The 14,738-nt window shown below is 43.8% G+C and overlaps 1 pseudogene; it reads left to right on the forward strand.

The window, feature by feature from the left end:
* Positions 1-10,809: 10,809 nt before the first annotated feature.
* Positions 10,810-10,929, forward strand: LOC136646452 (5S ribosomal RNA; annotated as a pseudogene).
* Positions 10,930-14,738: the final 3,809 nt, after the last annotated feature.

The following is a 14,738-nucleotide window of genomic DNA, read 5'->3' on the forward strand; positions in this document are numbered from 1 at the left end:
TATTGCCAAATACTACCATGTTAGCGATTACTAGTTCTGTTCCTTAAAATATTTCTTTTTACAACCTTCCTCTTTAAAAAAAAAGAAAAAGTGTATGAAATGCTGGTTTGATTACACATCATTTTCCTTTCTTTAGCCCATGAAAAGGTCTGTCTCTTCCTTCAGTCATGCAGAACACCAGAGGTTAGAAACTAGAAAATACAGCACAATGCTGAGTGTGTAGCAGGGCAAAATGTTACAGGTCTTTTTGAGCAGCATGACTGCTTTTACAGCTTCCTTTGTGGCCTTCCTATTTACTTGCAATGCCCAGGTTGTGTTGGAAATAGCGACCAGATTGCTAATCTCTTCCCCCAATTTAGGCAAACCTAAATTTTTGAAATTCTCATGGGGGAAAAGTGAGTTTGGGGAATATATGTGCAGTTTTGTGTTACATGCACTGGAGGTTAACCTCAACAGGCAATAATAAGCCCACAAGATGGAATTTATCTTAAATGTAGAAAACCCCTCAATATTAACAGCTTTCCCATGGGAAGAAGCTACAGTTTCCTACCTTCCATAATACTGCTGCCTTGAGGAATGATGAACATGAAGTTGCATTTATTTACTTTGAAACTATATCCAGTAATTACTAGAGATTAACCTGGGGAGAGGGGTGAGAATGGAGACTGGGGGTCTCTGGGAGCCACTATGGTACCAAGCCACCTGATGCTGCCTTGGGTCTGCCACCTCCACACATTCACATACCCACATCCATACACCCACACAAATAGCAGCCATTTACTATGCTTCTTGAATGGTTTCTTCAGTTGTGGAAGTGCAGGACTGTTGATTTAAAGGGACCATGCAAATGAATAATCTCCTTTGTTGCTTGTAAATCAAACTGGAAGTTCTGCACTTCCATTTTTGAAGAACTTGTGTGAGGAGCGTGGAATTCCATCACCCTCTCGCCCTCCCTCCATGCAGTCTGCCGCTGATACAACATACATCATCTTGCCTAATGGATGGACTGCCCCCCGGTCTCTGGGTTTTCCTGGGCACTTCATTTGAGGCTCATCTCACAAGTTACAGATGTTGTGTATAGCATTTTGTGGATTTAAATACCATATTGCAAATAATGCATTACAAATATCATTCTACCTAGTTGGTATAAAAACCTTATGCTGAGAAATTTCTGCTGAGAAATCAGGAATAAATGCAGTGTAAAGCTGGAGCAGTTGTGTTATCAGCAATGGAATAGTATAGAGGGAAACAGAAACATTTACATTTTAAGGAATATTTCTATTCAACAGTGCAGGTGTTTTTGAATCTGCCTGGCTACTCACAGGACCAGTGTCATTATACTGGGCTGCTCAGATTGGTTGGTAAACTTCAGTCTTGAAAGACTATGGTATAAGCCTACAGCACCCAGTATTCCCAGGCAGTCTCCCATCCAAGTATTAACCAGGCCTGACCCCACTTAGCTTCCGAGATCAGATGAGATCGGGCATGTTGGTGCCAGCGATTTTGCTGATGCAGATCCTAGTAGCCCCAGTGGGGTGGCTGGCACGTGACATGAACATAAGAAAAATAAGAAGAGCCCTGCTGGATCAGGCCAAAGGCCCATCTAGTCCAGCTTCCTGTATCTCACAGTGGCCCACCAATTTCTTCAGGAAACACACTAGACAACAGACACAACCTGTGTCCTGGTGCCCTCCCCTGAAGCTGGTAATCAGAGGCAGCCTACCTCTACCTTGCACATACCTACCATTACTTGTAACCTGCATTACTTGTGAATGCAGCTGAAAATAAGAAGTGGTACATCTGTTATGTACCACTTATGATGAATTTGATGCTTATGATGAATTTGAAAGAAACCTAAGAGGATAGCTAGAGTATTGTCAGATCAATGGTATTCTTTTTTCTTTATTTCTCTGCAAAAGACATCCCACTTGAAATTAGCCCCAGGCAAAAGAACAGAATGTAGCAGGAGCAACATACTTTCCTTATGGACATTTTGCTTTGCTCCTTATGATTAATTTTTATTATTTTCTAACAGGCCAACCCTAAGCGTCCCAGTGCCCGCTGAAGCAGTGATACCAAAATGGCTACTGCTGTATCCAACGGGCGCCGGGAAGCAGCTGGAGGTCTCCTCAACGGAAGGGGACTTTTGTCCCCTCCCCACAGGGAAAGCCCCAATCACTGCAATGGGGCTTCTCAAATCGGCCCCAAAACCAGTTATTTTGTTGGCGCAGACTTGAGAGACTCTGTGTCGGGCAGATATGGCCTAATACAGAGTTCATGATCTGGTAGAGCAGGGGTGTCCAAAGTTTTTGGCAGGAGGGCCACATCGTCTCTCTGACACTGTGTTGGGGGCTGGGGGGGGGAAGAATTAATTTACATTTAAAATTTGAATAAATTTGCATAAGTTTACATAAATGAATATATTAAAGATGAACTTATATGAATGAATGAAGGTCTTGCAATAGCTTAAGGCCTATAAAAGGCCTTGCACAAAGCAAGGCTGGCATTTCCTTTGCTGCCACTGCTGCATCACAGATGTGAAACAGCAAGCAATGGAGGGAGCCCTCGTCCCACAGCTCAAGTGAGAGGTCAAACAGTTGGTCGTCATGCTGAGAGCGGTTGCATAGGGCCAGTGTGGGCTCCAACAAATCTCAGGAGGGCCAGAGGCTTATTGGAGACTGGGGGCTCCCTGAGGGCCGCATTGAGAGGCCTCAAGGGCCACAAGTGGCCCCAGGGCCAGGGTTTGGGCACCCCTGTGGTAATAATAATAATAATAATAATAATAATAATAATAATAATAATAATAATAATAATAACAACAACAGTATTTATATACCGCTTTTCACCTAAATGTTCACAAAGCGGTTTACAGAGAAAAATCAAATAACTAAATGGCTCCCTGTCCCAAAAGGGCTCACAATCTAAAAAGATGCAAAAAGAATACCAGCAGACAGCCACTAGAACAGACAGTGCTGGGGTGAGGTGGGCCAGTTACTCTTCCCCTGCTAAAAAAAGGAGCACCCACTTGAAAAAGTGCCTCTTACCCAATTAGCAGGGGTTTAGCAGGTCTGCCAGTCCTGCCCACCTCCCACGCCATGCTGATGCTATCCCACCCCATGCTGAAGTGGGTCGCATTCTGGTGCTACCCAGACACCACAAGGCATTCTGGGGCACAATGTGGCTCAGAATGCCTTGCAGTTTCTGCATCACACTGGTCCCATGACCTACCCAAAATCAGACTGTGACCCACTTGTGGGTCACGACCCACAGTTTGAAATGCTAGGCGAGGTCATAGGAAATGAAGTACATACACATGTTGGAAACATTCTCTACCACTTTTCAAATGGTTTACTTCTCATTTCTAAATATCTGTATCCTACAAAGATTTTGGCATTTCATCTTATCAGCCTAATAGGAAACAGGCCAGTGATCAACTTACCAGGTGCTGAAAGAAATATCCTACAGTTTAATAGATGGATTCTCTCATTCACTGCATCAATGTGGACCATCTTTAAGCACTTGACATTTCAAATAGATCTGAGCAGTGCAACTTAGGAAGCATGATTTACCATCTCGGGCTTTGCTTCTTTTCTCACCAGCATCTATGCTGTCACTGTCCCAACAAATTCCTGATAGCTCAATCAGAAGAACAGCATCTAGCTGACTGCTTCCCCAAAGCTCAGTGTCTTTGGAACAGGAAGTTTGCCACTCTGCTTAATATGGTAATGATGCCATGTTGGACACCTGTCTCCTCTCATTTGCGACAAATTCAGAAACTTGAATATGGAATGATCTCACTGTACAGTTCCCTGCCATCTTTTTGTAAACCTTCATTGTATAAGAATGACAGTATTTCGATGTTAAGATTCATAGAGAAAAATGAAAATATTCCCATACCAGATAAAATGTATTCAGTCTTAAGAAAATTTTGTCCACTTCCTGGAGTTATTATAATTTGGTGTCTGAAAATGCCAGGTATAGCCTGAATGAAATCGGTAACCTTGAGACAAGGGGATAAGAAGCTGATGATATGGACAGGATCCTTGTGCTCTGTCAACCCTTCCCTGTGTTGACAGATTAGGGCTGCAATCCTCTATGCACTTTCCAGAGGGTAAGCTTTATTAAACACAATAATACACCCAATAAACACAATATCCAAGAATATCAGTAGTCACAGTATTGTGCTCTAGGCATTCTAATTCCGTAGCTATTTTTTGAATAGTAATCTATTCTGTTTTGGGCAACCCAATCCAATAAATCCAATCCAATTGTGGATTTATGGTGGCAGCACTTGCAATCAGCTACCGCAAGTCCCAGTATAGTGTCATAAAAGCTGCACAGCTGTTGTGGGCTGTGGGACTGCTGTGCAGATGGCCAGAGGCCCTACATGTGCAACAGCAGCATGCAGAAGCCCCATTGGAGCTGGAAAGGTTGGAGCTGGGGCAGTTTGTGGGGGGTTTGGGGGAGGATCGGGGCAGGGAGCAGAGCAGTTTGGGAGCAGAAGGGGGAGGATGTCAGTGGCAGCAACTCATGCCAAGATCTTATCCCTTTTTCTCTGGCCCGACTCGCTCCCTAAAGCTGCTTGGACACACACCAACTAAATACCTGGCATAGATCCTAGGAAATCCATTTGCAGCCAGGTGGCTTATGGAGAGGTAAGTAAAAAAGATTTTAACTACCTCTACCATGGAATACACCCCCACCACAGGTTGCAGAGTGCTGTCCAGCAATGCACCTGTATCACGTACACTGGTGGGAGATAGGACGGGGGCATAAGTCATGTCAAGAACTGGAAATATCAGTCCACAACTGATGGTCACTCAAGTTCATCTGGGCCTGAACTCTGAACTAGCAACAAAAACAAAATCTGGGGCATAAGATTAAAGAACAATAACTAGTGGTTGCAAGGCCAAATCTATCTCCTTGGTCTCTCAACTGTCATCTCAGAATCAAGAGTGTGTAGAGAGTATAGTAGGACTTCAGATCTTCAGTGAATGTGTGAAAAGGATCACACATAGTAAAGCTGTGCTGAGCCCATTGAAGGTAAATTCATTTCTAATTATAGGACTGATGATAAAAGCCATTTTTATGCAAGAGAAGGATCCATTCCAGGGACTGTCAAACTCCTGAGTTGAACCAAAGTTGAGATGAACCATCTCACCAAATGAATGAGCCAAGGCAACCAAACAGGATGTATTTGTGCTAACCCAACACTGCCAAAATGGCAAATTCTGAAAGACACTGGATAGGAAAAACCAACAGCTTGAGGAGTTTATTAATTCATTCTTTTTTTTTGAACTATATAACCCACCTTCTTTGGCAAGGGAATGAAGGTGACTTAGCACACTCCATGGCCATCACCACAAAATGATCAGTGGCAGCGTAAAACTAAGAAGAAACAGGAGAGAGAAAATCAAAATCAAAGTGTAGCAGATTAGTTCACAATAATCTGGTGAAGTCCTGCCATAACAGCAATCCTTTGATTTGCACAGAACTTCTACCAGGTAGGGTGTCAACTGCACCTCACATGTTGGGGAATTTTACACAAGGATGGACCACCAAGAATTTTAGCAACCTTTCTTCCCAAGAGAGATTCACCTGGGGTATCAGTTGTCAAGTGCCATTCCTGGGGGTGGGGTTAATGGCACGTTTTTTCTTTGTTGTCTTGGTTATCAGATGGCTTCTTTTTCCTTGAAGAATAAAAAGGAAACTCACACACACACACAAACTGTGTTTCCATCTAAAGCAATTGAAACCCGACACAGGCAAATGCTCAGATTACTTTAAATTTTGCAGGGAAGGCTTGCATTCCCTGTCAAAATGAGATTTCCACCCACCACACATAAAGGTTATCATGGACAGTGATAGCCTTTCAGACAAATCAGGCCACCTGCCACTAACCGGGGGGTGTCCAGGAGTTTGACAGCCCTTGCCATGGATCTTGCTCTCGTATGAAAATGACTTTATCAGTTCTATAATTAGAAATGAAATAGCCTTAAATGGGCTCACTCCAGCTTGACTTTCAAAGGGGTTCCAGTTTCACATAACTTCATATAAACAGAGAATCATAAGATATAACTAGATACCACAGTTCCTGCTTACTGATTGCGATAAAGCAGAGACATCTGCTTTATACAAAGCGTAGGTCAGGTAAGCCCTCAAAACGATGACCTCTGAAACTCAGAAGGGCTTGTTTGTGATTAAAGAAAACTTTTGTCTTAGGAAACAGTTGGGCAATCTTGTTGTAGGCAAGCCTGGCCTGGAGTTCTGTTCAGTATTATGGTTTATCCTTCAAAACTAAAACTTTTCATATACATTGCTTGTTAAAAAGGTTCTCTCTCTCTCTCTCTCTCTCTCTCTCACACACACACACACACACACACACACACACACACACACATAATGAATGAATGAATGAATGAATGAATGAATGAATGACAAATATGATCTGGTTTGATGAACAGAAGGGCACGCTGAACTGAGAAACCCTTTGCAGGCATTCATCCTGCCTGGAGGTAGTCTTCACCCATTCTACAAGTATTCATCAGGAGGTCTGAAGAAAGCACTATGCATGCCAATGTACTCATGGGACTTTCTTCAGCTGTTCTAATGAATGTACTGGAGCCAGGGCCTCTGAGAGGAATTTTATCAGGGGGTACAAAGTTTTTGGGGGGACCCTTTGCAAGAGGGGAGGGTTGAAAAAGAGTGGGGAGGGTGGTGACGGGCGAGCAGAATAGTGACAGGGAGAGACGAAGTAGGGTGAGGGGAGGATAGAGACAACTGGAAAAGTCTTTGGAGTCCAGGTCTACCCACCCATGTAGCATCAGTAGTGTCCCCAGTATCTCCACTCATGGTAGTGTCTCCAGTCTGAGTAGATAGGAAAATGTCAGATCCCAGGAAATTTCTGGGCCCCTTCCTTTGGCTCCTGGGCCCCCCTTTTGACCCTGGGCTCAGGTACAAATTACCCCCTTTACCCCCCTCTAGTAGGCCCTGACTGGAACTTGTGGCTATTGCTGTTCCATGACACCCACGTGTATTTATTATTCCCAGAATGACTACTTGAAAAGGACTAATCTTATTAATACCCATGGTGGAATCAGGTGGTAATCTAAAGCCAGGAAATCTTTTCCATGTTCCATCCTTTTGTTTGTTTGTCTTTAACACTCTCTACGGTGCTCGCATCATCATCTCTGAAGCCTTGTATTCTCAAGACATGCAGCCCTCGATCATATTTTCAAGATATGGGAGAGCCCAATTATCATGCGGCCACCCTTTTAGAGGTACCACCCTTTTAGAGGTGTTACTTTTCAGAGCGACTTTCAGATGGCGAGCTGCGAAGTGACATCTCAGCAGAAGTGGCACTGCTAAGGGTGGCCTACGTGATAATTGGTCCCTCCCATATCTTGAAAATATGATCAAGAGCTGCATATTTTCTCTTCTGCCATTTCCAGCTAATGAGTTCCTATGTGAGAAGAACATGCTTATGTCTGATCATCAACTGCTTAACGAAGACACTTCCTGCTTCATGACATCACTTCCATCTCCCAGCAGGCACCAAGCCTACAGCCTACATATGAAACCAGTTTGACACCCCTGCTCTAAAGTTAGATGGGCTTGGTAGTAAGAGAGATGACTGCTGTACAAACTGTTGAGTCACTCTGCAGATTAAAGTTGTGTTTGGTGCCTTTCAGTATTTCTATTGTCTATATTTATGTCCCCCAATAATACAGTTATTTTATTTGTTTGTTTATTCAGAGTATTGATACTCTGCTTATTATTACACACTTAATTCTTCCACTAAAATCAGTGGGATTCAAGGTGCTTAACTTTAACCCAATCATACCCAGCATATATAAAGACATAAATAAATGTATTTTGAAATGGGGTGTGGCATCTGTTCAGAACTCACAATTACTATTTTTTCCCCTTGTTATGGCAGAGGAGGAATACAGTATTATGGATCACTCAAACATGTACAAACCCACAAATAAGGTTCTTTATAGGTCTTGCAGGTCCTTTATGTTCACTGAAGAATTGGAACTGATACACTGAGCAGGGCCTTTTTCATAGTACAGAATTGCCTAAACTGGATCCAGACGTGTTAGTGACTTTGGTAGTAGGGGGTCCTAGCCTGGCAGATTTGGAATGAGTTGCAGAGCCATTCAACATCTGTTCTATTTCGGGAACCACTTTGGCTTTTGTTTAAATTAACACTCAGAGTAGGGAAGTCTGTGCTGTACACACCTATTGCTCACCACTTTGCCTATTGAACACATGCAGTTTACTAGGTGCAGACTGGAAACGGTAGATCTCCATCAAAGGGCATGACCTAATGTCTTCAGTGCATTAAAAGGGAGGCTTTCCTCACTCTAGCAAGAATTAAAAAAAAACACAAAAAAACTTTAAGTGATTTGTGTCAAAGGCATTTTCCTAAATAGAGCTCTAAAATATGGAAAGAGCCAATCTTTAAAGAGGTGCCTGACTTTTATGGAATGATGAACCAGAGCTTGAAACTATTTCCAGTAAATGTTGGCCTTTCTACACTCCTTGGTCCCCATTTCTTCCACACAGAAATACTTTGACTCTCTGAGAATATATTTCTTGATTGTTTCGGACATTTTATTTTCTGGAACATTCAAGGATTATGGAAAGAACTTGGCCAAACCCAATCCCAACATAGACATTGCTGCTGCAGGCAGCTGGGAAGGCAGTGGCAGGCACTGAAGGGGGTGCGTGAAGAAGCAGCCACCTAGAGCTGGGCCAAGTGGCTAATTCAGGAAACAGAAAGAAGCGGTAGCCACCATCTTGGCCGACCCACCTCAGACATCCCCATGTGACATTCCAGAGTGGAATCTGGGGTGGCCTGCCCCCACTCCTGCCCCTGCCAGTTGCTGCATGCTTGGGTGCTGTTGAGCTGGCAGCTGATGTAGAGCTGCCAGTTAGGCTTTTGTTTATCAACCGACAAAGGAAGCAGCTGGGGGGAAAGGGGAAAGAGATGGGGCAGAAGGAAGCCAACAGGAGAGAGGAGGTTGTCTCCCAGCAAAGGTGACTGACACCCCTGAGAAGAGAGGAAATTGGTCTGTGGCTATAGCACCAGCTGGCCTATCCTCTATCCCCGGAGAAGCCTGCCGCAGCAGAATGGCTGCTGAGCCGCCCAGGGCTGTGAATCAACTCATTCTGGCCAGTGAAGAAACTGGGATATATTAACTGGGGAAGGCTTGAAGGAAACCAAGGCAAAGGAAACCAAAGAGGAGTGTCTATAGAGTTGGGAAATGGAACAAACACTTGTGTTGAGTTCTCCCACCTCTAAGCATTTATAAAAGAATGAGGTTTGTGGGCCCTTTGACACTTATGTACTCCCCCCCCTTCCCCAGGAAAGTTTGAAATTACTTTTTCCTGTGTACTGCCATTTCTACGTTCTTAATTTATAAATTGAGTGTGTGGATCTTTTTTTCATCAAGGTCTTCTTTTCCACCTTAGATCTTCAAATTCATTTTTCCTACGCTGGCTTAACCTTCCCTCCAATATAAGGTGGTGCAATATTCAGCCTAACAACACCTTGGATGAATACAAAATCATTGCATTATTTCAACATGCACTTTTAGTGCCATGGCTGTGACGACATTTCCCCAAAATATGCACAAGTTCATTGAAATCCTAGCATTTGTTAGGTCCATTTGACTGTCCATTCAGCATCCTGTTCTGTAAGCCCATGTTCAGTTTTCCCCTTGGTTTTTCAAACACTGACTGTCCCAGTTGCAAGTCCATCATTTCAAACCAATGTATTCTGCCAACAGAATGCATTTTCTTTGGACTTTTATACTTTCTTAAGACTGGTAAGTGGGCTCATCAAATATATTGGAGAGGATCTCGTTTCCTCTAGAAGTTTTTAGACCTTTGCAGTCAAGCAAATATGCAGATTTTGATTAGTTTAACATATTAAACCCAAATTCTGTCAAACCTGTGCCTTGACTGCACAAAATGTATTCCTCAGATAGAAGCTGCTGATTTTCACATTGGCCAGAAGATGTCACTCTTTCATCTTTCTCATGTTTGTAGTGCAACATCTCAAGAACAGTCCACTTTTAAAACAATTCTCTCTGGTGAACGGGTAAAATAGAATCTGCTGTCGGGCTGTTCTAGTTAAAGTGTGCAGCATTCAGCGAGGCTTAATGACACTTAACTGATTATTAACTTAGCCTATCCGTTTAACTTGGATATCTATATTGATGCCTCCTCCATTCAAAAAGGATCACCTTTAGAGAGCCTGCCTACCTTGCACCTTTAGAGAGCTTGCACAGCACATCATATGGTTAAATGAAGCTGTCTTATACTAAATCAAACCACTGGGTCAGTTGTGTCTACACTAACTGGCAGAGACTCTTTCTCAGATCCACTTGGAGATAGTAGAGATTTAATCTGGAACCTTCTGCATTCAAATCTTGTGCTCTGCCACTGGACTATGCACAACTCTCAAGCAAACATAATGAAATATGTGGTGCAAGTACGTTCTGAACACTATATAAAGCCCTGGTTATGTGTCCCATCTAAAAGACACAATACAGCTGGAAAAGAAAATGACAATTAAAATGACCCAGTGTTGTGGTGGTCTCCAGGATAGTGCAGGGAAGGACCACGTTCCTCTCTGAGAAAGCTGGTGCTTCTTACCACATGGAGATCACATCAAACTACACTTACAGTCACGCCCTGGCTGTACCTAAGGGGTTCCAGCTATCACTAGTAACACAGGATCAGGGTCACCTTTCCACCCCTTTACCCAGCTGGGGATTGCTTGCCAATTGACAGCCGTCATGCAGCAACTATAACCCTGCAGATGCCCGATCTCATCTGATCTCAGAAGCTAAGCAGGGTCAGGCCTGGTTAGTACTTGGATGGGAGACTGCCTGGGAATACTGGGTGCTGTAGGCTTATACCATAGTCTTTCGAGACTGAAGGTTACCAACCACCATGCTGAGAAGGGAGAAGGATGGTGTCTTGATCAATCTCTTTGCTTTGCTTTGCAAAACAAATACTTCCTCCCTTGGTAAAAGAAGTTGCGTTGACAACTATCCTAGCTGGTTAGGCTACTTGACATGATGGATAACAACATAAGAACATAAGAACAGCCCTGCTGGATCAGGCCATAGGCCCATCTAGTCCAGCTTCCTGTATCTCACAGTGGCCCACCAAATGCCCCAGGGAGCACACAAGGCAGCAAGAGACCTGGATCCTGGTGCCCTCCCTTGCATCTGGCATTCTGACATAACCCATTTCTAAAATCAGGAAGTTGCACATACCCATTATGGCTTGTAACCTGTAATGGATTTTTCCTCCAGAAACTTGTCCAATCCCATTTTAAAGGCACCTAGGCCCAATGCCATCTCCACATCCTGTGGCAAGGAGTTCCACAGACCAGCTACACACTGAGTAAAGAAATATTTTCTTTTGTCTGTCCTAACTCTCCCAATTTTAGTGAATGTCCCCTGGTTCTGGTGTTGTGTGAGAGGGAAAAGAGCATCTCTCTATCCACTCTATCCTTCCTGTGCATAATTTTGTATGTCTCAATCATGTCCCCCCTCAGGTGCCTCTTTTTTAGACTGAAGAGGCCCAAATGCTGTAGACTTTCCTCATAAGGAAGGTGCCTCAGTCCAGTAATCATTTTATTCGCTCTCTTTTGCACCTTTTCCATTTCCACTATGTCCTTTTTGAGGTGTGGCAACCAGAACTGGATTCAATACTCCAAGTATTCCAACAGAAACACCATGTTCAAACTTAACAGGTGCTGGTAAGGAACTGGGGCTATCACCATCCTGAATTGCTTGCGAGATTCCCGGGGTAAATGGCTGCCAGAAATGAACATTGAACTAGTAGATAGTCCTTTTGCCCCACTGAGTAAAACAACTCTTACATATGCTTCATCATCTCTTTAGAATTCAACCACTGCAGAACTTCATAGGGTAGTGAGGTAGTGCAGAAGGAGACCAAAGTACCTTCCTTGTTTTTGCTCCATTTCCTTGCCTGCCCAGTATGCTCATAAGTCAGCTGCCTCCACAGAGCACCTATGCATTGTCCAATGTGCCAAAAGTCATCCCATTTGGGTCTTAACTCTAGGCTGGACAGACCCAAACCTGAGGCAGACAAAATAGTGGATTTGCATGTGGTAGCAGGTTTGTGAGCATGTGTGTGAGAGCAATTCCCACAACTTATTTTCCTGAAAGTTACCACAACAAATGGAGTCGTTGTAGCAGTAGCAAATAACACTCCCTTATACTCTCTGTCATCATGGAGGAGATGGGCCCAAAATGAAAGATGGAAGAAAGAACCAAGGAATAGGGCTGGTGCATCTGTGAGCTTTACTGAGGCAGATATTGCAGGCAGAAGAGTGGCAGGGGTGCCTATGTCACTTGCTCACTTTTCCTTCCAACTCTCTGGGTTTGAAGTGTGGAGGAGAGGAGAATGGTGTAGTCCACCACTCTCCTCTTCTACTCCATCACCTGGGTGGCATTGGTGCACTGCCTCATACTGGGAGATCTTTGATTGGCCATGGAAAGAAAATCACGTACCTCCCCCAAGCCCAGGAAGTATACAATACTTGTTCTCTTACAATCTAGGACTGTGCTGGCCAAACGTGAGCCTTCCCAGCATAACAAGCTGCCAGGTTTTTGTGGAGGTGGAAGATTAAAGAGCCCCCCCCCCAAGCCTAGAGGGCTTGCAGTTTGCTAGGTTAGGTCTCCCCTTAGTGTACCAGACAATATTCTTGCTTGGGATGGTGTAGGGATCAGGCCCTAAGAAGACACAGATAGCAATAGTGAGAAATTTGGTTATGTTCTCGACTTCTAAAGAGAGAGGGCACGGTGCCTATATGTAATCATTTAATCCATACTCATAAAATCCCAATGATGGGACAAATAGCACATTTGGCATCAGCTTAGCTCACAGAAGACTTCCTGAGATTTGCCTTCACTATGAGTGTGCACAAAATTTGGCAGGTACTATAAATGACTTTGACAGTCTCATGAGAGCCACTGGGAGGGGGAAATCATACAAACTTAACTGAGAATGAATTAAGATCCTGTTGTTTTTTTTTTTTTTAATGTCAGGGACACAGCTGAAAAAAGCACACTAAAAAATAGCTAGAAGTAAAACTACAGTTTGAAATGCCCACACCTGCTTGCTCTCTAGCAAGTACTCTCCAGGGATTTTCAATCAGGCCATGAAAATTGCTCCTTTTGTATCTGTAACAAGAATGTGAAATGTCCATTGGCTAGAATGTGTATTTCATTTTGAAAAATGGTTCTCCTCTCTTTCCTATCCTGAATTAAGAAGCATCCATGCAAGTCCTCCTTGCTCCCAACTCCACTGTGATTGGACCCAGGGGACATATTTCTTCAAGTTCCATTACATTGTTTCTTGTCTTAGCTTCACAATAATCCACCTTATTAATACTCACTTCTTCAAACTCTGCTTGAGACCACTGCAGTGGTGTAGCTACAGGAGGAGCGGGGCGATAAATACTACAGGTGCTGCAATGCGCCATGTAAGTGGCCCACTCCTCATCGAAGCCATTCCAGGCAGCGATGGCAATGCACCATCCACTGGGCTACTACTGTTCTTGTGACCCCATATTAACCATATTCTCACTGTAATGTGAGCCAATCAGGTATAAAGCAAAAAATAAATTAAAAAAAAAAAAAAGTCTACCTAGCCCCTAACAGTGATCAGCTAGTCCCAGGCTATTGTGACAGATAGGTGGACTAGGTCATAAGTTCCTCCAGTCTTGGAATGATGAGAGATGGAGGCCATATGTAATCTGCCTTCCAACTACCCTGCAAACTGCTCTGCCTTCAGCCTACTCAGGAACCAATCAGGTGCCCAGCTTGATCCCAGGCCTTATGTAGGTTGGGACTGGGCAAAGGGTGCCAATTCCAACATCCATGGGCGGGGGGGGGGTGACTTTCCTCAATTTGGTTCAGTATTTCAGAATAGCCTGCATCAATCATAGGCTGGCCCATCTCAGAATTTATACTGGACCAAAAGAAGGAAAAGTCTAAAATGAAAAATAATTGTTTACTGCTGTCTGCAGAGTAAGAACATGAATGTTCAATTTAACTATTTTGTGGCATCATTCCAAAGGGCACCTGGTGCACATAAAGATATACAAGTGGATCAAAGATGCTTTTAGCATCTGTATGAAAGCATGGGGAGGTCATGGCTGCACCACAAGGTGAAACGATGGCATACGCTTGGAAGCGGGGAGCCTGCAGTGACATTGATTTTCTAGACTCTTGAGGAGTAGTGAAGCTGCAAGTATATCATCGTTTTTAATTGGTTTATGATCGCTGTGTGTCAACAGGATATCCTTTATCCTTATTGTCATGTTGATGCATTTGCTGTGTACATAAAGGCAATGAAAGAAAATGTAGATTTCCTGCAAATAAAAAATTAAGAAATTTTTTTTTAAATTGCTCACTGTATAGGGTCCCCAAGTTCTACCCAGTCACCCAGTCTGGGTTCTCCCCAGAGGGTGGGGGCACTGCAGGGTTTGCATACCCTGTTCCACCTTCTGTGGAGTCTCCCAGCCTCCACAGGAACTGGAAAGGGGTGTGCAAGGCTACACCAGTGAGCACCACACCTTCCAGGAGGAACCAGAAGTGATGTGATGATGTGATGTGACATCAGTGCCCCAGGTGCGGGGCAGTGACATTGTAGCATCACTGCTTCGGGCACTGGGGCAGTCG

The sequence above is a fragment of the Tiliqua scincoides genome, chromosome 3 (assembly GCF_035046505.1).
Source record: "Tiliqua scincoides isolate rTilSci1 chromosome 3, rTilSci1.hap2, whole genome shotgun sequence".
Lineage (NCBI taxonomy): Eukaryota > Metazoa > Chordata > Lepidosauria > Squamata > Scincidae > Tiliqua > Tiliqua scincoides.